Source organism: Natator depressus, chromosome 4 (assembly GCF_965152275.1).
Source record: "Natator depressus isolate rNatDep1 chromosome 4, rNatDep2.hap1, whole genome shotgun sequence".
Taxonomy (NCBI): Eukaryota; Metazoa; Chordata; order Testudines; family Cheloniidae; genus Natator; species Natator depressus.
In genome coordinates this window covers 23,073,801-23,095,308 of record NC_134237.1, presented here as the reverse complement: position 1 = coordinate 23,095,308, position 21,508 = coordinate 23,073,801, and the positions used below count along the sequence as shown (strand labels likewise).

The 21,508-nt window shown below is 43.0% G+C and overlaps 1 protein-coding gene across 4 annotated transcripts in view; it reads right to left on the bottom strand.

Moving 5' to 3' along the window:
- The window catches only part of GRID2 (glutamate ionotropic receptor delta type subunit 2), a 1,015,652-nt gene that overhangs the window by 923,681 nt on the left and 70,463 nt on the right, over window positions 1-21,508 (bottom strand). Inside the window, exon 1 of one of the 4 annotated variants that reach the window (XM_074950599.1) lies at window positions 19,181-19,202. The exons of the other annotated variants lie outside the window; for them this stretch is intronic. The gene's annotated coding sequence lies outside the window, so the exon portion shown is untranslated. Of the gene's footprint in view, window positions 1-19,180; window positions 19,203-21,508 lie in introns of those variants that run through there. 4 annotated transcript variants of the gene reach the window in all.

The following is a 21,508-nucleotide window of genomic DNA, read 5'->3' as shown; positions in this document are numbered from 1 at the left end:
ATTCCATCATTAGCATATGGAAGATGTTTCCTACCCACAAGTGAAAGAGTGCAGCTCACACACACACACACACACACACACACACACACACATACCTGGCGAAGAAATTAGAACACTTCAAGTTGGTACAGACATACTGTGTTTAATTTTGCTACACTGAAACATTTCTTGGAGAAGGGATGTTTTAAGTAGTCTCTGACTCTTAGTTATGATTATATAAAAAAAGATTCAAATTCGTCAGCATGGAGCACATTGTGGCCACAAGACAAGTGCAGGAGGCCCCTTTTATGCACAGATCCCCTCTGTCTCCCGCCAAAGAGAAAAGGGAAGGTGGCATTGTGACAGCTTTGGTCACAGAGACCCTCTTGGGACTGTCACCTGATGGCACTTAGACTACCCCTGAGCCCGTTTTCCCTGCCTTGTTGAGCCAGACAACACAGAAAACACAGACCCAAAAGCTGCAGATGAGTGGGTCTGGCTCAACAAGACAGGGTTCTGAAGTCGCAAGCTGGCAGTTAAAATAAGCTCAGAGGTAGTCTCAGTGCCATCAGGTGACAGTCCTAAAGCGGGCTCTGTGACTGAACCCATCACAGTGGTGTAGTCGAGCAGGATCTGTGCACAGCTGATTGCTTTGGTAGTGATTTTAAGTGAGTTTTAAGTGTGCTGGCTGGAGAACAGACAACATGGTTACTGGCTTGTTATTTTCTGTTTGCTTATTTCAGGTAAGGGAAATAGGGACAGAAAAGTAAGCAAAATAAGTAAGAGTGAAGATCAGAAGAAGCTAGAACTGCACAGGTTGCAAATTGCCCAGAAAGGCTGAACACTGGGCGCTGGGAAAGTTTTTGTTAACTAAGAAGCCCCTGAGCTGAGTGGATCTCAGTTTCAGTGAACTGCAGACAGGGGGTGGCCCAAACTCTGGGTCTGTGCTGAAGCTGACTGGAGTGTCTAACTCAGCAAGACAGGAGTGGAGGGGCACCTGTTCTGGCAGGAAGGGGTTCTCAGTGGTATCCCAGCCCATTGAGTGACAGTCTCAAGGGGAGACGAATGGAAATTGATGCACAATTTGCCATGGAGGCAGAAGCAGCCAGACAAAGGGCTGCACACCAGCAAGCACTAGACTTAAAAGGCAAAGAGATGGAAGCACAGAAAGCTGCCATGGAGGAGAAGAAAAGAGAACTGGGTAGCAGATGCCCTGTCCAGAAAACCGGAATTTTAAATGTACTGCCTCTGCCATGGACAGTGTCCAAGTCTCTGGCAGTAAGTTCAGGAGGAGGGTGTGACATTGCTCTCCATATGATTTTATGAAAATATGCTAATGAGTGTGAAATATAATGTAACTACAATATGCTTCATGCAAAAGGTCTCTTGTAAGGTATCATTACAAAGCTTCTGATCTGAGTGTGTTCATCCTATTTGTATGAATGTATCATTCTTGTATCTAAAACGAGAAACATGAAGTTAACTCTGAGGTCCTATTGTAATTATGCAAAGTGTGGGCCATCAATGGTGGTTTAGAATCTTGAATGCTGCTGGTAAATGATTACCCAACAGCAGCTGGGAATCAAACAACCCCAGATCACAAACACAAAGTATAGGAACACACCTTCAGGTAGAGTACAGGTAGAGAACCTCACGATATCAGGTTGTTTTCTTCATTGCCACCTCAGGTTTTATTCAGATGGGTTGAGCTTCAGCCAAGAAAGAATGGAACCACCTAAGAGTATCATGGTACGCTATCGCTGTGGTCATCATCCCATTAGGATCACAGATAGCAAAAGCTGTTGACTGAGCTCTCACCAGGATGGACACCTGATTGTCAACCACAGCTATGAGGAGATTCCCTACCAACCCAACCAGGGTACATCTACGCTGCATGGTACTTTCAGCAGCATGTAGAGCACATTCCCATGTAGCCCCGCTCCCAGCACGGGTACAAATAGCAGTGTAGCTGGCTTGGCTTAGGCAAGTACTCTTAAGGTACATGTGCGCCTCCTCACCGACACTGCTATTTTTAGTACCGTGAAGAGCCATTGCCTTTCCACTCCTGCAATCTTTCCCCTCTGCATCGAAAGACTCCCCCAGTGGGGAAAGGCTTGGCCAGGTCCTCACTGCAGAGTCTTCCCCCACCATGAGCAGAGACTGGCAGCCAGGAAAGGCTCGCTAGCTCTCCACTACTTGAGGCTTTCCCCTAGAAGAGCTTTACCTCACTGCAGTAAAAGGCTCCAGCAGAGGGGAACTGCTGAAGCTTCCTTCCCCCCACCCTCCTACTGTCTCCGCCCCCAGCCACAGCCTTTCACTGACCCCATGTAGCTACACAGTGTGGATGCAACAGGCTTTTCACTGTGTTATGTAGCTCCTCATACCTTACCCACCACCACTGCCAGTGATGTGTAGTATAGACATTGCCCCAGTGCAGTTTAGTCCCACACCTAGGTCCGTAACCTGGTTGACAAGACTCAAAGATCTGAGGCCACTAGATACTCAGAGCTGTCTCGCCATAACCTTCTCTGTGATTCTAACTAAACACAGAAGATGCAATTCTGCTTCATAGTTAGACAGATCGTCCATGTACCCTTTTACACCAAGCAACTCCAGGGAGGCCGTCTGAATCTAGTAATCCTCCTGAAGTGGTACAGCTCTGCACCATCCCCAATGCAGGGCTGTGCCCTATATGTTCCATCTAGCCCTGTGGGACTATTTTAAAAAAGCACTAAGATCCTCGGGGGGGGGGGGGAGGGAGGGGTAAAAGGTTACATCCTGCTTTCTGACATAAGCAAATACCTAAATTAATGCTTTAGCAGCTACAGTGCACTTTTGCAAGGGCCTTTTCTTTCTCTCTCTCTCTTTTTTCCCCTGCAAATATTAGCAACACATTCAGAATGTAATCCCGACTGAAACACAAACAGTTGTAAAATAATGTAATTTTACTTGGCAATTTTACAGGACACCCGAGTTAAAAATCAACAGAACTAAATATCAGAAATCGTAGAGAAAAGAAAATAAACTACCAAATTGCTTTTTGTTGATATATTGGCCAGTGGTTTTTTGGATTGAAACAAAATGAAAATCAAGCATTTTCCTTGTGCACTTGAGGAAACTTATTTTACAGTTACCCATCATTTGCGACCTGTAGTTCCTTTAGCTAAGACTTCTGTGTAGACTTCACTGAAGATGAAGCAGGAACTGTTAACTGCTTAAGGTGGGGGTTTTGGCAGCTAATGCAGGTTCTTCTAACTAACCTGAAAACTGTCACATAGTAAAACATAGGAGTATTTATTCTTTTCTACATGCTTGTTTGTTATTCTCTGTTAAATTTCACTTTAAAACAGTTCCACAGTTAGTTGATTCATGATGCACGCGCATCTTTAAGAACTCAGGTCTGTTCAAAAAGCTGCAATCCGGGACTGTCTTTTCAGACCACAAAATGAACACTGACGACGTTGAGATACATATAGTTATCCTGGGGGACCCAGCCTATCCCTTGCTCCCATGGCTCATGAAGCCATACACTGGCTGCAATGGACAGCAGGAAGGAACAGTTCCACTATAGGCTCAGGAACTGCAGAATGGTGGTTGAATGTGCCTTTGGTCATTTGAAAGAGTGCTGGAGAAGTCTACTAGCAAGGTTGGACCTTAGAGAACATCCCCATGGTTATAGCTGCCTGCTCCATAATATCTGTGGGGAAAAAAGGGAGGAAACTTTTCTGCAGGGGTGGGCAGTTGAGACAGATTGCATGGCAGCCATTTTTGAGCAGCCAGACACCAGCGCAATAAGAAGAGCATAACAAGGGCAATGCATATCCGCAAGGCTTTGCAAAGCCATTTCAATAATGAGTCACAGTAATATGAGCTGCTTGTCTGCACTGTGCTTTCCTAAACCTTCACCTGCCTTGTATCACTGTCCCTGTAAAGCCAACCCCCCTGCCCAAGCCCTCTGATTCTACTCAATAAAGAGCATTTATTTCTCAAATCCATTTACTTTATTTAAAGAACAAGTAAAGAGGGAGAACAGAAAAAAAAAGGTAACCTTGGGGGAAAAAAGGGGTTGTAAAGTTGGAACGGGAGAAACATTTTCAGCTGTGTAACACCACCACATTCCAGACCAGAGGTCTGTGAATGGGCTCCTTCTGTTCCTTGTACCCTCCCCCCAAGTTAGGTGAAAGAGACAATGGACTTTTCATTCATGCCTCATGGAAAGCTTTGGGGAGGGTAATTTTGTGTCAGGCGATGCTGTCTGTCTGTCCATCAGGGTCTGCAGAGGGACTCTACCCTCCTGCTTCTGTTCCTGCAGTTCAACCAGATGCCTCAACAAGTCTGCTTGGTTCCTCATAATCCGAAGCATTTCATACTGTGCCGCATGCTCTTGTTCATTGGAAGCTTTCCTGCTCTCCCTGTCTGTGTCCATGTCCAATTTCTCAGACAGTGAAATCCTCCATGCTCTCAGCTCTGTGTCAGCTCTTCCAGAGGTTTTCATTATCTAGGTGAACACGTCCTCCCATATTGTCTTTCTCCTCCTTCTAATCTGCTTTCAGGTGTTGATGACATGCCGAAGGACACATTTCCAGCTATCTCTCATGGGAAAAAAATAAAGGAGCCATTGTACATGAATAAAATGTTTCCATAGCAGGGCCATTTTCATTAAAAAAAAACCCACCTTATTACACTAGGTGGAAGCTATAACAGAATCAGAATCCAAAACCATTCACTGTGCCATTTTGCTGCTCCAGCCATGGTGAGTAGGCTCCCCCAGGTCATGCGTGACCGCACTTTTAATTAAGTTTATGGCAGACTCATGTTGGGACCAGAAGTAGCTAGTCGAACAACGGCCCTTTCCCATAGCACCACGGGAAGCTGTTTATGAATGGGGCGTGGGGGGGGGGAGTTTTGACTCCCAAATTGTGGAATCTCTCAGGTGGGGCCCCAGTCTCCTATCTGCCACTTTAAACTACTTACTGACCCATGCCGAGCACAGCTAAGGCACATTAGCGACCATGGGGTTTGGCGATCCAGAATAGGTGTGGTGGGGGGAAAAATGCCCTTTTTCTCTTGTAAGAGCACTTTTAATGAGAACTTCCCCCGTTTCTCCTGGGCAACCCTATGTGATATCAGTCTCCTGCGGGTAACAGAGGCAAAAAGCAAGGAGATGCTGCAAGCGTCTGGGTATAGATCTGGTCCTTTTGCTGCTATGCTGTGTACCGCAATGATGCCAGCAGAATTAATTCAGGAGTTGTGTGGGAAAGTGTCCTACTATGGGGGAAGAAATAAGTCTGCCCTGCCCAGAAACCTTCTGCAAAGGATTGCAGAGTACCTCCATGAAAGTTTCCTAGAGATATCCATGGAGGATTTCCAGGCTATCCCAGTCCACAAAAACAGGGGCCACCCTCTAAGTAGGTGGAGCGGCCTTTTGTAAGCAGAGAACCACAGCACCTCGCTTTTTCTTCACAGTGAACATGCAGTACCACTGAATGTGCGCGCCCACTAGAGATTAACTGGACTTTGATTGTCACTGTATACTCACCAAAGGAGACTTCCCCAGTATCACAGTCAGCCACCGTGATGTCCTGTGACCCACAGGGCTTCAGGTTTAAAAATATTTCCTAGCTCTCAGGGAGAATGAATCCACCGTTTGTCTGTCTCCCATTCTCCTCCTCCTCTTCCTCATCCACCATATCGTCCTCCTTGTTGTCCCTAGACTCACACACCTGTGAGGTGTCCACGTTGCTTGGGGGGGGGGTAGGGGGCAGCACCAGAATGACTGTTCGCCTCTCTTGCCTTCTGGTATGCTTGGTGAAATTCTTTTATTTTCACACGGCACTGCTATGTGTCCCTCATGTAGCTCTTCTCCCCCATTCCATGAGCAATCTTCACATCGATGTCAGCATTTCTTCTGCTGGATTGGAGCTCTGCCTGCACAGACTCTTCTCCCCACACAGCGACGAGATCCACCACCTCCTGGGCAGACCAGGCTGGGGCGCGTTTCGGGCTTGTAGTCTCCATGATCAGTTTTGCTCAAGCTGGCATGCTCCCAATGCTGATCAAACAGGAAATGCGAAATCAAAAATTCCCAGGGCTTTAACAGGGGAGGGGCTGTTTCCTGTGTTCCTGGCTGCAGTGCAGCAGAGTTGGGAATGATCTCCAGTGCCATCACAGATGAGCAGTGTGGGACACCACCGGGAGGCCAATTAAGTCGAATTATACAACTCTGCATCTGCACTACCTCACAGTAGTGAAGATCAAATTAAGTGCTATGCCTCTCGCAGAGGTGGATTACAGAAGTCGACATTAGAGGTGACTTAGGTCAGTGTAAAGGACCCGGTAACGTAGATGCATACATTAGCAGGTCGACTTAAGTGGCTTCCTTCAACCTAGGTTTTTAGTGTAGACTAGGCCATACAGTGGGTAAATCACTTCAATATGGGAACACAGCACAACATTTGCTTGGTATCCATGGAGCAAGTCATTTGCTGAAGCCTCTTGCATGGAGATAAGGATACCTCTAGTCTAGAGGAGAGGATAGATCTGGGGAAAGAGAGAAAGTCAATCCAGAGATGAAGAAAAATATAATCTTCTATTCCTCCCATGAGCACTGGGATGAAGAAAGCACCCAGGCTATAAAAAAGGGGATTAAGAGCAAATAAGAGTATCATGAAATGGATTAAAAACAAACAGTAACTGTTTGATATCCTGTACAACTGCATGTATAAGCATCTACTATGGGGAAAGGACTTGAGCTATCTGGCAGCTCTTTAATACAAAAAAAATAAAGCGCACAACAAAATCCAATGGTTTGAAGTTGAAGCTCAACAAATTCAGACTAAAAATATGGCACAATTTTTTTTAACCGTGAGGGTAATTAATCATTTTAATAAACAACCCAGGGATGTAACAAACTCATCATTTAGTGTTTAACTCAAGACTAGATACCTTTTAAAATTATATACTATAGCTCAAACAGAAGTTACGGGCTTGAGGGTTTTTTTCTGTTTGTTATTAAGGAGGTGAGGCTATAGGACCACATTGGTCCATTCTGGCCTAAAATCCGCCCAAAAAACAACTATGAACAGTGTGATTCACGGATTAACACCACACAAGTTTATTAAATATATTTTGAATAGAGCTCAGCAAAAAAAATTGGGGTGAATAGTTTATTCACTGAAAAAAATGCAGTTTTGATCAACCTCAACATTCAGCAAATGCATCAAGTTCACTAAACAGTTGACTGAATTGAATAAAATGAAAATGTTTCAGAATTGTCAAAATGAGACATTTTATTTCCACCTGATTCAATATTTTTTTAAAATTTTTACACCTGCGAAAACTTAAAATTTTTCATTTTTGGTTTGACATGAAACTTATTTTGATTTCTCATTAAACTGATTTTGATTTCTCAGAGCTGCTAGCAAATCCACCCATTATTCACCCAACTCTAATATTGAGCACAGGAATTAGACTTACAGGGAATAGTACCCTCAGAATCAATGTTCTACAGAACTATTTTGTAGGACGAATAGTGCACACGTGTATCTATTTGAAAGTCATTTTACATGCAGATGGGCTGAGTTCCAAAGTTAGAATTGGGATTCAGACACCCCGTTTGTTTGGTGGTGTTAGATCTAGCGTTATGGCTTAGGACCATCTCAAATTTTACACTATGAAATTTGAACTACAGTAAAGGCAACACACATTCTCCACCACTTGCAAGTTTTTGCTGTCTATTCTATCACCAGGCCAAACCCCGAAGTCTTTACTAAATTTTCACTTTGTGAGTTTCAAACAAATGTCCTATTAGACTTTAATAGGAGGTTTACTTGAGTAAAAAACAAACTTTGGTTCACTAAAGCTTTTTGCGGGGCGGGGGAAGGGGGGCAGCGCAAGGATTTAAGCATCAATATAAATCTAATCAGAACATAGAAGGACATAATTTGGGTGAGTCAGTAAGTTCACCTGTTTTTCCAAGGATCCAATACTAATAAGTGTTGAGTACCTCCTGCAAGATGCTCAGTGCACTCAATTCCCACTGGAGTTGGGGGGGAGGTCAAGGGGGTGGGCTCAGCTCCATGCTGCACTCTCCAGGAGACACTCACATTTGCAGGATTGAGTCCTACTGTCAGTAGAGAACTAATATCCCAGCGTGAAGCGCAGGGGCACAGTCCCGAACATATCTTTCAAATGAGATAAAACAGGCTGACCATTTGCGATCAGTAAAGATCCGGCGGCCTTTTTCCTGGCATTGTGAAATAATTCCACCTGTGGGACTTATCTTTTCCTCCCTAAATTTTCTCTGTAGTTTCAACAGAAGGCTGGAAAAGTTGGTCTTCACTTTCCCTTCTTAACATCACTTGTATGGTATCACTAGCACAGAGCAGACACCACATTTCTGCAGCAGGGTGAAGGGAGCACTACACACAGCAGCACCTTAATACACTTTGGGATTCTTCAGAACAAAAAGGTGCCATGTACATCGGTGTCATGATTTTAATGGATTTTCTTGTTCTATAGATGTGGTTTTCCACATTCTCTTCCTTTGCTCATGCTTTCCAATTCCTGATTAAGCAACAAAGTTTTCTATTTTGTGGTTTCAATACCACATCTGTAAATAAAGATATATGCAAATATGTTAAAAGCTCCTTGCATTAGCACAAACTGGTCATAAATTGGGCTGACCTCCCAAAACTCATCATATGTTCTATTGGCACCTAATTTAAAATCATGCAAAGTGGAAGGACATGTCAAACACTAATACAATGTTCTGTGAACTGCATACAAACATTTAATTAGCTAAGCAATGCTTCTTCTTTTAAGATTGAATTAGGCTAATGCTGATTGCCCTACACAAAAAGGGTTCAGATATAAATAAAAATTCTGTAAAACTAGCTTTTTTGGATTTATGAAAAAGAACACTGAAATTATAGGTTTAGCTCACAGGAAAACAAATTACTAAATCAGGGGCTTCTGAAAATATTTCAAATTGTTATCTCCTATTCAAGTATTCAAGTCTTCACTAAAGGACCATAAAAATCTGTCTTCATAAGAAAAGAAGCACCTTTTCTGAAAATAGAATACACAACAGAATTTACAAACACACCAATTGACCTGCAGTTAGATTTTGACATTCATAGTTTTTTGGCATTAGATATGGGGGGACAAGAGTAACAGACTTGATCCAAAGAAACTGCAAGGAGTTTTTCTGTTAACTTCAATGGGGTTTGGATCAGGCCCAATCAGAGTAGGCTCAGAAGTTAGAGTCACCCAAGTTATTAATCCACGTGCTTTCTCGATGGATGCTTTTAGACTCTCATACCAAGTACCTCTGGAAGAGTAATTCCTCAAGACTTGCTGCACCTAATGAAACCCATCCTCATCATAAGATCTTGATACTCATGGCAATGGGGGATCGTCCTCTTCTTGTTTCAGTGGAAAAGGTACCATTGTAAATAGCTGTTCAAATTTGTATATACAGGGGTGTAATGGAAACAAGCGGAGCTAACCAGAGTTAGAGTGGATCAGCCTTTGACACAGTACGGTACTTTGCACAGTCATAAGAGGCAAGCCCGGTCTTCAGCTGGTAAGTTACTCCTGAGAATCCCTACTCTTTCCATTGTCAACAACCAAGAAGTTATGACAGCTTTGTCTCAAAAAGACGCTTAACCCAGCTTGCAGCAGTTTGCTTTTATTAGGCAGCCAATCCACAATATTGATCTCTCCTTCCATATCAGTGAGAGCCTAGTTCCAAGCACGGAGTTAAATTACACTCCAGTGGCTTGCAACCTGTATGATGGAAAATCTGGTTGACCACTTAAGTACCTCCAAAGATGGGTAGAAAAGGAGAAGAAAGGATGAATCTACCCAGTGTATTTTGGGCTTTGTGCTGCTAGAAGTTAAGCTGGCTCCAGCTGGAATATAATAGATGGGCAGTGGGCATTTTCCTCACTTCAGCAACAAATGTAGTTTTATTTTAGTGATATTTATGCTATACTATTACAATTTACGTCACTATTTACTGACCTTCCCAGAGGGAACAGGGAAGTCTATTTGCTTTGAACTTGTAAGGCTCTAGCCTGATGCACCAAAGGAGCAGGGAATGTTTGGGGCCAGGTTTATTGCTGCCCCAGTACCCAACAGTTATACCTATGTTGCCACGGGTCAAAAATAGACTTTCCATCTGCCTGGAGAACAAATATCAAAAAGTACAAAAATCCCTAACTCGGAAGAGGAACATAAACGGAAGACTGATACTGGTAATGGGCTGAAGTTGCTGGCTATTTAAATAGACTATTTAAATATTTAAATGCTGCTGAATCAATATGGACTTAGTATGGCAAATGGAAATGCAGACTCCTTGCCCACTCAGCACTTTAAAGCTTTTCTTAGAAAAATACTGCCCTGTGAATCCAAAGAGTCTTTAGACATGATGACTTAGAAGCGACGGCTATTGTCCACTAAGCCCTGAGACCGCTAAATTAAGAGCTCAGAATCTATTTAAACCGTAATCCTTGAAGCACCGATTTAAAAAAATCTCGTCCTGTGTAAATTTAAAAAGTGCTGCATCATGTGAAAAAGGAACAACTTAGATCAAAAGTACGAGCAACTAATTAGACATCCGAAACAACAAAGAAAATCTTTCAAAGTATCCTCCTTTCCTCCCCTCTGAAAAACTGCTCGCTGAATATATTGAATGAATCGAAGCTCAGTTGAAGCAAGGCTAACCACCACAAGTAGTTCTACATGATCTAACCCATCTCTGAGGGTCTAATCAGATTAACGTTGCTCCCGCTGTAAGCTACAGCAAGACTTCCCATAATAGTACAAACCCACTTGGCTGTATTTTAAAAGGCAAGTCAATTATTGTGACATTTACTAAAGGTTACAACCAAGCAGGTGTCACAGAATGCCAGTTCAACAAACTAAGATTGAAAAAAAAAAACAAAAAAAAACCAACAACCCACCACCAAGAAGAAGAATAAATATTCATAATACTCATTAGGTTTTCAGGTGTGAACTCCAACGCCACTCTGGATGGCTTTGCCTAATTTATATCATTCTGTAAATAGCGTCTATTAGGGACATTGACTTCTCTGGTGGTGACTCAATCTTCGAGTTGCCTTGAAAGAGCAAGAAATCTAAGAAAACAACAAATTCCATGCATCTTCAAGGATCTTTGCAAATGATCGCTAAAGTCAATTGGGAGTCTTGAATCCATGTGCGGATGCAGCTCAGAAAGGGCAGTGCTGAGTGTGACTGAGAAAAACCTGTAGGGAAGCAAGTTAGATTCCTTCGTCACATCAATCTTTCCTGAATGCACCAAAGGGGAGACAGTATCCTAAACTATAGGCCAGGAGAACAAATCTCGGAAAGGTGATCTTTGGTTTTACTGGTGGTTTCTAAAGGCTTGTCTTCACAATTAGTTCGCGGCAAGCTACTGTGAGAATGTACCCACACTAGCCTGCCGCTGACTAACTGTCCATGTGCACTCTGATGACACATTAACCGTTTGTTAATATGGTTTGATATAGTCCTCTCTGAATCTAGAGTAGATCAGAGCACATTAACTGTTAACTTAAGTCAGGAGAGAGCACACGGACAGTTAGTCTGCAGCAAGCTAGAGAGGGGTAGATTCACGCTCCAGTTTGCTGCAAACTTAATGTTTGTTTAGACAAACCCTTAGTTACCAGAACAGCAGACCCACTCAGGGAGGCATTTAGGTGTGATCTGTCAGAGGATAAGTAGCCCAAATGTTTAAAAGTCCGTATCTACACACGCAGTCTTCCATTTACCTACCTGACTTCCAAGTCTTACGAGCTTACAAAGTACAAATCAGTGAAGTTCTGCTGTAGGACTCAACCATTGCACTGCGTTGCCCATTGTAGAGTCAACATGTACCAAGATTCCACACAGCATGGTAGACAACACTACAGTTGCTACTTTATCATTATAGTAGCATCTAAAAGGTTCCAATCAAGATCACATTCCCATTGTGCTAGTCACTGTGCATATGTAGAGAAGCAGGAATTCCACGGTCCACAGAGCTTACAATTTAAATAGACAAGCTAAGCAAAAAGTGGGAAGGGAAACAGAGGCACAGAGAATTGAAATAACTTTGCTAAGGTTGCGCAGCAGATCAGTACCAGAGCTCAAGTCTCCTGACTCATAGATCAGTGCCCTGTCCACTGAACCACAATGCCTTTGCCTCCTGGTACTGAAAACGTACTAATAAGAATGATATTAAAAATTCTCAAGCCTGTGTATTTAATTCCAGTGCTGTAACACGTAATACATACATTAAAATGTTCAATATCTTCACATAATATATTGGAATAAAACATGTACCTCAGAGTAGAGTACAGCTATACTTAAAATGCTTTAGCTATATAATGCTTCCAAACAAGTAACCAGAAAGCACAGACATAGTCTCTCTTTTGTATGTTTCAACATCTGACAGTGGCTAACACTGTACACTTTAAATACAGTGCTTGACGCCACTGAAATGGAAAGGAGAGAGATTCTTAACTCTGATATTATTTACCTTAGAGCAGCAATTTAGCAAAAAAAACCTCATTAATCTCAGGTGATTGCCAACAGGCTTTAGTAACCAACCATAAAACACTGTGAATCAACCACCATGCATTCACTGCTGGGTCATATAGTACCTAGAGTACCTTGCCTCAGAGAGAGTAACACATTCTGGCTTAGTTCAGTTCCAAGAATTTCAAGGCTGTTACAGCTCTAATAATTAGCACTGATGGGACTTACTCCTGAAAAATGGGGAGAGTCATTTGTTTTTCCAGTGCTTTGTTGTGGTTAGTTCTGTATATCATCTTTAGTCCTGCTGTTTCGAGGTAGAAGTAGTAAAAATGCTCTCTGTACAGTTTTTGTAATCTACCACTGAAACTAAAATATTGAGGTTCGCAGAAATATGAAAAAATCCTACATAATGAAAAATGATTTTATATTGACGTAGGACCAAATTCAGCAAGGTACTGAACGTGCCGAACTTTATGCATAGTAATAGTCCCGTAGACTTGAAGTAGGGCCATAATGCCTTCCTTCTCAAAAAGGATCCCATGGCATTTGAACTGATATAACACCCAGGGCAAGGGATCTCCTCACCCGACTCACTCACAACACCCATTTTAAGAACACTATTTGTATTCGAAACTGGTTTAGATAAGCAGAACCCCATGCTACCCCACAGAATGCACAAATATGAACCAGTTGCTTCATCATCTTTACTTTGTGAACTAATTGCAAGGGGGGGGGGAGGGAAATGGAAAAAGTGAACCATTTATGTATTATGCTAGGATAAATATATTACCATTTCTAACAGCAAACAGAATTTGGCACTGACATTTCTGACTCCTGAAGAATAAATCCTGTGATGCACTGAAAACCACTGTCTCTCTTTTTCTGTGCGGGTGTGGGGGGAACAATATAAAGAACCAGCGAGAGCAAGGTATTTAAACATGTGCCTAACTTTAAGAGTAGTTCCATTAAAATCAATTCGACTGCTCATGAACGTCAAGTTAGGCAGGTACTTAAATACTCTGTGAACCAGAGCTAAAAGCAATTTCAAGCGGAGAACCATTTTTTTTCCTGAAAAGCAATGGAAACTATAGGCCCCATGGTTTTATGCTACTTCCCTTGAAGTCAATGGAATTACCTCTGCTTTACATGTGAGAGAGAACAAGACCAATAAATTGTTCTTTTGCAAGGACAAGTTTTCCCACAGTGCCAGGACTACCATGGTGTTCAGCGTAAGGCCCCTTCAGCTATATTTTTCTGCACGGTACACACTGCCTACTCATATGCTTCATTTGTTCCTAGGAATGAATAAAAACAGAATTGATTTTCTGTAAATGTTGAAAAACATTTGCAGTGATTAAATGGAAAAATAATCCTAAACGATAAACAACGAACATACAAATATAGTTTCATTCCCCCGTGTGAAGTAATAATAAAAGGGTGATGGGAATAAATAGGAACTAGTAAGTCAGTGAGAAACAAAAAATTGATTGAGCGTGATTGATATAAGGCACACCGCAATTTAACTCTGAAAGTGGCATTTCAAAATAACAGTCAAATCGGGTCCTTTTTTCCTCAGATCCAGAAGAAGGTTGACACAACTTCAAGTGCAACAGCACCACTACTGATCTCACAATAATAGAGCCACTACTGATCTCATGATAATAGAAATAAATATTCTTTGCGATATATAAAAGTCTTCTCAAAGTCAGTTCAGCTCTGCTCTTAATCAAAATGAAGCTCTGCTGGAAATTTGGTTTTAACTCAAACCTTAACTACAACACTGGAGGCTGAGGAGTAGGTTTGAGATGAGTGAGGGGATGTGCTGCCTTCCAAGACTTTAAATTGTACAATTTGTTTTTTTATGTCCCACATCAGTCACATTCAAGGAACTTTACAAAGCAGTGAAGCAGAAGTGGGACAGACTGTGTAGACAAAGGTAGCAACTAAGGTGCATTCAACAACAGTTCATGCGGCCTCAGATATCCGGAATCAGTTTTATTAAGAGAGGAATTATATCCTATTTGTAAAAAAATGTCATGGGTTTTCAATATCCATCTACCTGAAGAGTCACGTGAGCAAGGCAGAAGGGATGTTGGCATATTATCTCTGAAGCATCAGCACTGGACATGAGAATGTCCTGGTGTGGGGACAAAAAACTTACAGTCTCATGGCTCAGAGGGTGAGTGCACTAGCACTGAGCCATGTGGACACATTTGGGGCAGCATGACTTATAGGAACAGAGGCAGTGCATTCCCTCTTTCCAACTGAAAAAGCCCCCTGACAAATTGCTCAAAGAAACAGTTAAAAAGCAGAGAATAAATAAATGTTTCAACCAAGACAGCAGAGGTCAGCTTTGAGATCAGATTAAAAAGAAACTCCCAAATTCAGCTGTATGTGTAAGTGGGTGCAACTCCTATAGACGTCTGAGCCAAATTCGGCTGTGACGTTAAGTGGTGGGGTAAATTATACATCAGATGCAGCTTGGCAGAAGATGGGCACATCTGGGAAATTTAGCACACTGCATGTGACTGACCCTGTATGTGAGGAAAGTAGGGCGAGAAGCAGGAAAATCAACAAACTATGGCAACTTGACTTACACACCATCCCAAGGGCCAGTCATCCATTGTATAAGTGGTTGTTACTCCCACTGATTTAAATGGCAGTTGCACCCCTTACCCTGAAATGGTCTGAATTCAATTTCTACAGAATGCCAAATATTTCAGTTTCCAGACTGCAGCGTGACTACTGCAGGACATTACATGCCTTTTTCACACACTGAGGAGTCATTGGCCCAAAAGTCCTATTTTCTCCTTGCAAATATACCATTATTAACTAGAGAGGGAGCTAAGCAGCTGAATTTATGTTCTGAAACAAACTTCTTCAAAGCTAAGGAATTTTGGCTCAGCCCAGAGACAAGGTCAGTTCTTAAGTTTGGATTCAGACATGTCAGAGACCAGGATGTGGGTTATCACGCCAACTGGTTGGAGCCAGAGTCAGGGCAAGTGGTTAGCGTAGAAGTCAGACCAGGAATAGACTGTAACCTGAAGGCCATTGAGTTTACCCATTCTATAATTCTGAAGGAACCCAAGTATTGGTCAGCTCATTCGGCAGATGGACGGCTTGGTGTAAGTTTCTAGGCAGAGACACATACCTTTTCCCTTACAGATTGTGAACATCCTGATGGTCTTGGTCTGCATGGAATTTATAGACATATTTAGCAGATTGCATCTGTTCCTTGAGCTTCTGGTGCTGGGGAACTTATGAGTAAGTCTGGGTAGAACCAGGGGTGAAAGGCAGTTTGCAAAGAATGGGCTACGATGGGTTGAGTCGTTGATTACATTGTTATATGTTTACTCGGCATAGCTCAGTAGAGGGAGCTAGCTGTCCTGGTGGTAACTCAGAGAGCAGTTAATTGACTCTGGCAATTAGTCTGCAGGTGACAGGTGGATGAGATGAAAGCCTCAATGCCCAGGAGTGAGAAATTCCTGCCAGAATCGGAGATGAAATGGGAAAAGGCATTTTCCAACAAGACCCAAGCCAACTCCCCCTGCCATAGAAACAGTATGGCATGGGATGAAGTGTGCCATCTTTGTTAGGAGGTTGACAACAACCAAGACTACTGACTGTCTGGGAATGTGGCAGTTCTACAATGAAGTCCATTGACACAATAGACCAAGGGTACAGAGGAATGGGCAAAGGCCGGAGGACATGTAGGGGTTTCGATCATTGGTTCTTGGTACAGACACAGAGGTTGCAGAACTGCATATAATGCTTGATGAAGCTCACAGGCCTGGCCACCGAAGTTCCTTCAGATGACATTCCAGGACTTGAATTGGCCAAAATGGCCTGTAAACAGCAAATCTTGTCATAGTTTCAATACCTGAAGCCTAGATTGTCCCTCCAAGAAAAACAGAACCCTTGTCATAAAGAAGTCCATTCTGTAATCAGAACTCTGAGTCAGGTCAGGTTTCTGTGTCATTCAAGGTCTGGCAGATCTGGATTGTGAATGGGTTTTTGGGCAGCAGGGTGGAGGATGTCAGACTGCTGTCAATCATGCTAGTGAAAAACTTGGACACCTTAAGCACAGTAGCAGAAGACTCTTCACCAGGTTCAAGATATTCATCTTTGTGGGATAGGGCATCTCATCCCTGGGTGATAGGTTACCACAAAGTCAAAGTGAGCAAAGAAGATGGACCAACTGATGTATTGTCACTTAAGGTGTCTAGCATTCCACAGATACTACATGTGCTTATGAGCCATCAGGACTTGGCCCAAGAATTGGGCTCCTTCTAAGGTGGGCACCCCTCCTTGAAAGTCACCTTGACAGCCAGTAGCTGCATGTCCCAAGGGGAGCTTGAGGCCACTGGGGGCGGGGGGGGGGAGGTCAGAGCTAAAGGTGGCGCAGCTTGAGCTTACAGGATGGCATTCTTTTCCTGCAGAATGGCAACCTGGGCCAGCAAGGCTTCCACTACCTTCGTCAAAGCGATATTGACCTTCATAGGCTCCACGTTTGCCATATCAGCTCCAGTTCTCTTATTGTTTGGTGTTTCGGCTGCTCTGTCCGAGACCAGTATGCGGGCAGTCATGCCTAGTGGTTAGGGCAGGAGTCTGGCCAGGAATAGAAGCCTAAGATCCAAACCAGAGTCAGAGGCCAGATGCCAGAGCAAGGGATCAGAGCTCGAATCAGAAGTCAAGCATCTGAGAAGAGGGACAGAACCATGTTACCTGGAGCGAAGGGAGGCAAGGTGGGGACAGAGCTGGGTCCATGGCAGGAACAAAGAGCAGGGGGGTTGGATGGGTCGGAAGTTCAGAGGGGAGCGGGAAGTGGGAGGGGACGGAAGCCAGGCTGTTTGGGGAGGCACAGCCTACCCGGCCCTCCATACATTTTTGCAACCCTGATGTGGCCCTCAGGCCAAAAAGTTTGCCCGCCCCTGGCTTAAAAGATGGTCTGCTAGCTCTTCCTACCTTTCAGGAGGTGTAGCCAGTCAGGCAGCCTACTACTACAGGCCTGCCGTGCTTGTTAGTTTGCCTGGAGATGGGGTCTGTGACAGACCCCAATTCCGGACAAGACCTGACTATGAATACGTTTGGTAGTGAAGGGGTGAGTCACGGGTCTGGTGTTAATCTGCATTTTGCTTCGTGATGAATGATAGCCACACACCTATTTTACGCCTCCCCCGCCCCCCAGAAAAAAAATTACAAAGAACGAACACTAAGGGTGTTGTGATCTAGTGAAAAGAAGTGTCCCAAAGGACTGTGACAGGAAAACTGGAATTCTAATCCAGATTGTGACTTCAGAATAGGGAGCACTGAATAGATAATGTTGCTGAGACCTCCCCAAAGTGGCCTTTCTACCATGCGAGTCCCAGAGCCCAGGTTTCTTTGGATGGAAGGTGGGAGTGTATGGAGTGTATGTAAAACACTTTAAATATTAAAACAGTAATAGAAAATGTAAGCAGTATCATCATTGCTCTGTACTGTAACAAGTAACAAGTCATTCTTATTCGCTTTGATAATATATTGTACTGGCTTTAATGGGGATGGATTCCTTCAACATTAATGTGGATGGGAATAAGACAAGGGAATAAGAACTCCGAGGCAATTTTACATTAATAAACATTCATTCATAAATCTGTTACACACACACACACACACACACACACACACACACACACAAAAGAGTATTGGAAGTCTCCTGTTCATTACCAGCTTATAAAACTTTAATGGCTTGTAAGCTGATGGAGAGTTCTCAGTGGAATAGAAATAATGTATTCCCTGGGAAGAAAAAAACAAACATATTTTAAAAAAATACATACATTTATCTCAAAGCAAAAGGATGTTTTTCCAACTCCTTTCTCCCCCCTTTTCTTTTACATAAATGGGGAAATTAAGAGTCTAGATGTGTACTGTTTTTAAATAGTAGAGATGGTTGAAAATTTAACTTTTAAGGATATCTACAACAAAAATCAGCCATGATGTAATATTTAGATGCCTCTCCGCTGGAAAGACAATTGTGCTTTAAGTTGGGAGGACACTCTTTTGGTTTGGTTTTGCTTGTCCCCGCCACCAAATAGTTTCCTGCACCATCCACTACCCCATACACCAGCCAGGTATAACTCCTCCTTCTCTCCTGTGATGTTCCCCTGGTGTTATCTGGACCGGCCAGCTGCTAGGTCACTCCAATCCTCGACTCTGGGAGCCAGTCTAATCCTGCTCTGCTGTGAGAACCCCCACTCCCGGGCTGTTCACACACAGCCTCTAGCACGTAAGCTGCTCCCAGCTGTGAGAGTGAGCACTTTTGGCTAGCCGCTGTTTGGATTGTGCAACCGAATGACACTAGCCAATATCTCCAGTCCCAGACACAGCCCTAGGAACCTCCTTCTTGCAGAGTCCAGTTATGCCTGCTGGACGCTGCAAGCTTATATGAGTTTATCAATTTAACAAAGAAATTGATATGTACCAGGCTTGTTATCCCAAGGGGAGTCTGTGACACACTTCAATCCAAATGCACTGCTTCAGGTAGAACAAAAACAAATTTAAAATTTATCTTTTGTTGTTAATAAGTGATTGAAGTCAAAGCACAACAAGTCAGATTTGGTCAAATTAAATAAAAGCAAAACGCGTTCTAAGCCGATCTTAACATTTTCAATGTCCTTACAAACTTCGATGCTTCTCACCACAGGCTGGCTAGTTGCCCTTCAGCCAGGCTATCTCCTTTGATCAGCGCTTCAGTCACTTGGTGGTGGTGTCTGCAGATGGAGGTGGAAGAGAGAGAACATGATAAAAAGGAGAGACATTTGCCATGTTCTTTCTTCCCTCTTGGCTTTGCTTCCCCCTCCTTCAGAGTCAGGTGAGCATTACCTCATCGTAGTCCAAAACTGACCAAGGGAAGAGGGGTGACTCACTCGAGAGTCCAACAGATCCTTTGTTGCTGCCTAGACCAGTGTCCTTTGTTCCTGTGAGGCTGGGCTGGATTTGTCCCATTCATGCCCTGATGAGGTGTGAACTGCCCCTCTGCTCCTGGAGAATTTTGCCTGGGCTTGTTTTAAGCCATGAGGACACATTTTCAGCATCACAACTATATACATGGAATTACAACCTCTAAACAACAAAGTTCAGTGCATCATGAGCCTTCTGAAGACGCACAACATGACAAACTTTGCATTGGATACCACACAATCATAAGGATGAACATGGGGATGCAGGATGTTCCCCTGAGGTACAGAGCGTCACACCTCTTACTTGCTAAACTCTGCATTAAGGGATCCCTGCTTTAGATGGCCTCCCAAGATCAGACAGCATAGGAATCTCCTCCTTCATACCTCATTAAAAAAAAAAAAAGAAAAATTCACCAACCCCTGCTCCCCATTTAATTAATATGGTAAGGCTGAATGTATGTTTCAGCAGAGTCCAGATAACAAGGTTGTGATCTGGCAGACCATGTGCCAGCTAATGTCAAGACCCCAGACCTCACTCAGTGCTAGCAACTGCATAGCTGGAAACCGTTTTGGCTTACTTGTGTGTTAATATAGTTAAAACCAATTCTAGAGTTATAAAAATGTGTTTAGACTTGAAATGCTTGCAGGATGCAGCAAGTATTAATCCTACTTATAATATCTGTATCCCATGTTATGCAGTAATGTTTGGTCTGTAACTATAAAAATGTTTGCTAAAACTGTAAATTGTCCAGAGTCAGGAGAAAAAGCATGAAATAGAGAACACAAGGTGTTCTCCTCCCCAACAAAAGAAGGTCTACAGATATCAGACAAGCCATCGTGGACTAAAGACTGTTGAATTCTTCCCACACTCCTGAAGAGGGTAAGTGCTCAAGTCCTCATCCCATCACAGCTTGAATACAGGAAAAGGGAATAGAAAATGCCTTTGAAGGAGAAATTGTTATTCCTGTGCTGCTTGATTGATGAGGAGTGACAATTTCTAAGCATAAGCAAGGAATTTACACGAGTCTCGCTTGGGTTAGCCGTAAGGGACTTATAAAGTGTACATATTATAGCAGCCATTATCCTCTTTTGGAACCTAAGGCTCTCTCATTTGTGTCTCTATCTGACCTTCTTTAACCTTGCAAGTAACATTTCTTTTTTCCTGGTCAATAAACCTTTAGTTAGTTACAGGATTGGCTACAAGTCTTGTCTTCGGTTTCAGATCTGAAGTATAGTTGACCTGGGGTGAGTGACTGGTCCTTTGGGACTGTGAGTAGCCTGAATACTGATGCGATTTTTGGTGTAAGGGACCATCTATTACAAAGTCCAGCCTGCCTGGGTTGCAAGATAGACTGGAATGCTGAAGGGGATGGTCTGACTCCATAGTAAGACTGTTACAGTACTTTAAGAATTCACACTTGTTACAGGGTTGGTGAAATCTTATTATAGAACATACAACGGGAGGGGGGGGGACAGGAGGGAGGGAGAAGAGGTTGCCCTGCTTCTTGACTGTCTGCCCTGAGGTTGGCACTCAGAGTGTCACACGAGCCACTCCAGAGAACATGACAAAGTTACTAGGAGATTATAAAATCCCATTTCCTATTCCATTTTCCTGTTTCCAGTGACTTCCTACTATTCATTTTTCATTGTGTCCTTTGCAAACTCTAGTGGGCAAAATTAAGTTTAGATCAGAGCAAGAGTGAGTGATACAAGATATTAGGGAAGCTGTCTGGATTCCTCAGCTATTGCTTTCCAGACATTCTAGTATTTGGGTTATTTAAAACATATAGCTTTTGTGCAGTATTGGTTTTGATAGCTGGACTCCACCAAAGCACTCTTTCAACCCGGACTCTTCTTCTAAACAACAACAACAAAATTCTGTTTGCACACATAATTTGACACAGGTGCTGAGCAGTGTAAAGAGCAATGAGATTATGATCCCTCTGGGCACAACTGAGACCTATGTCGTATTTTATACATCATGGATACTTCCTACTCCATCATGACATTTTGAGGGAGGAAATACGATGCCAGTGTAAGCAGTTTAA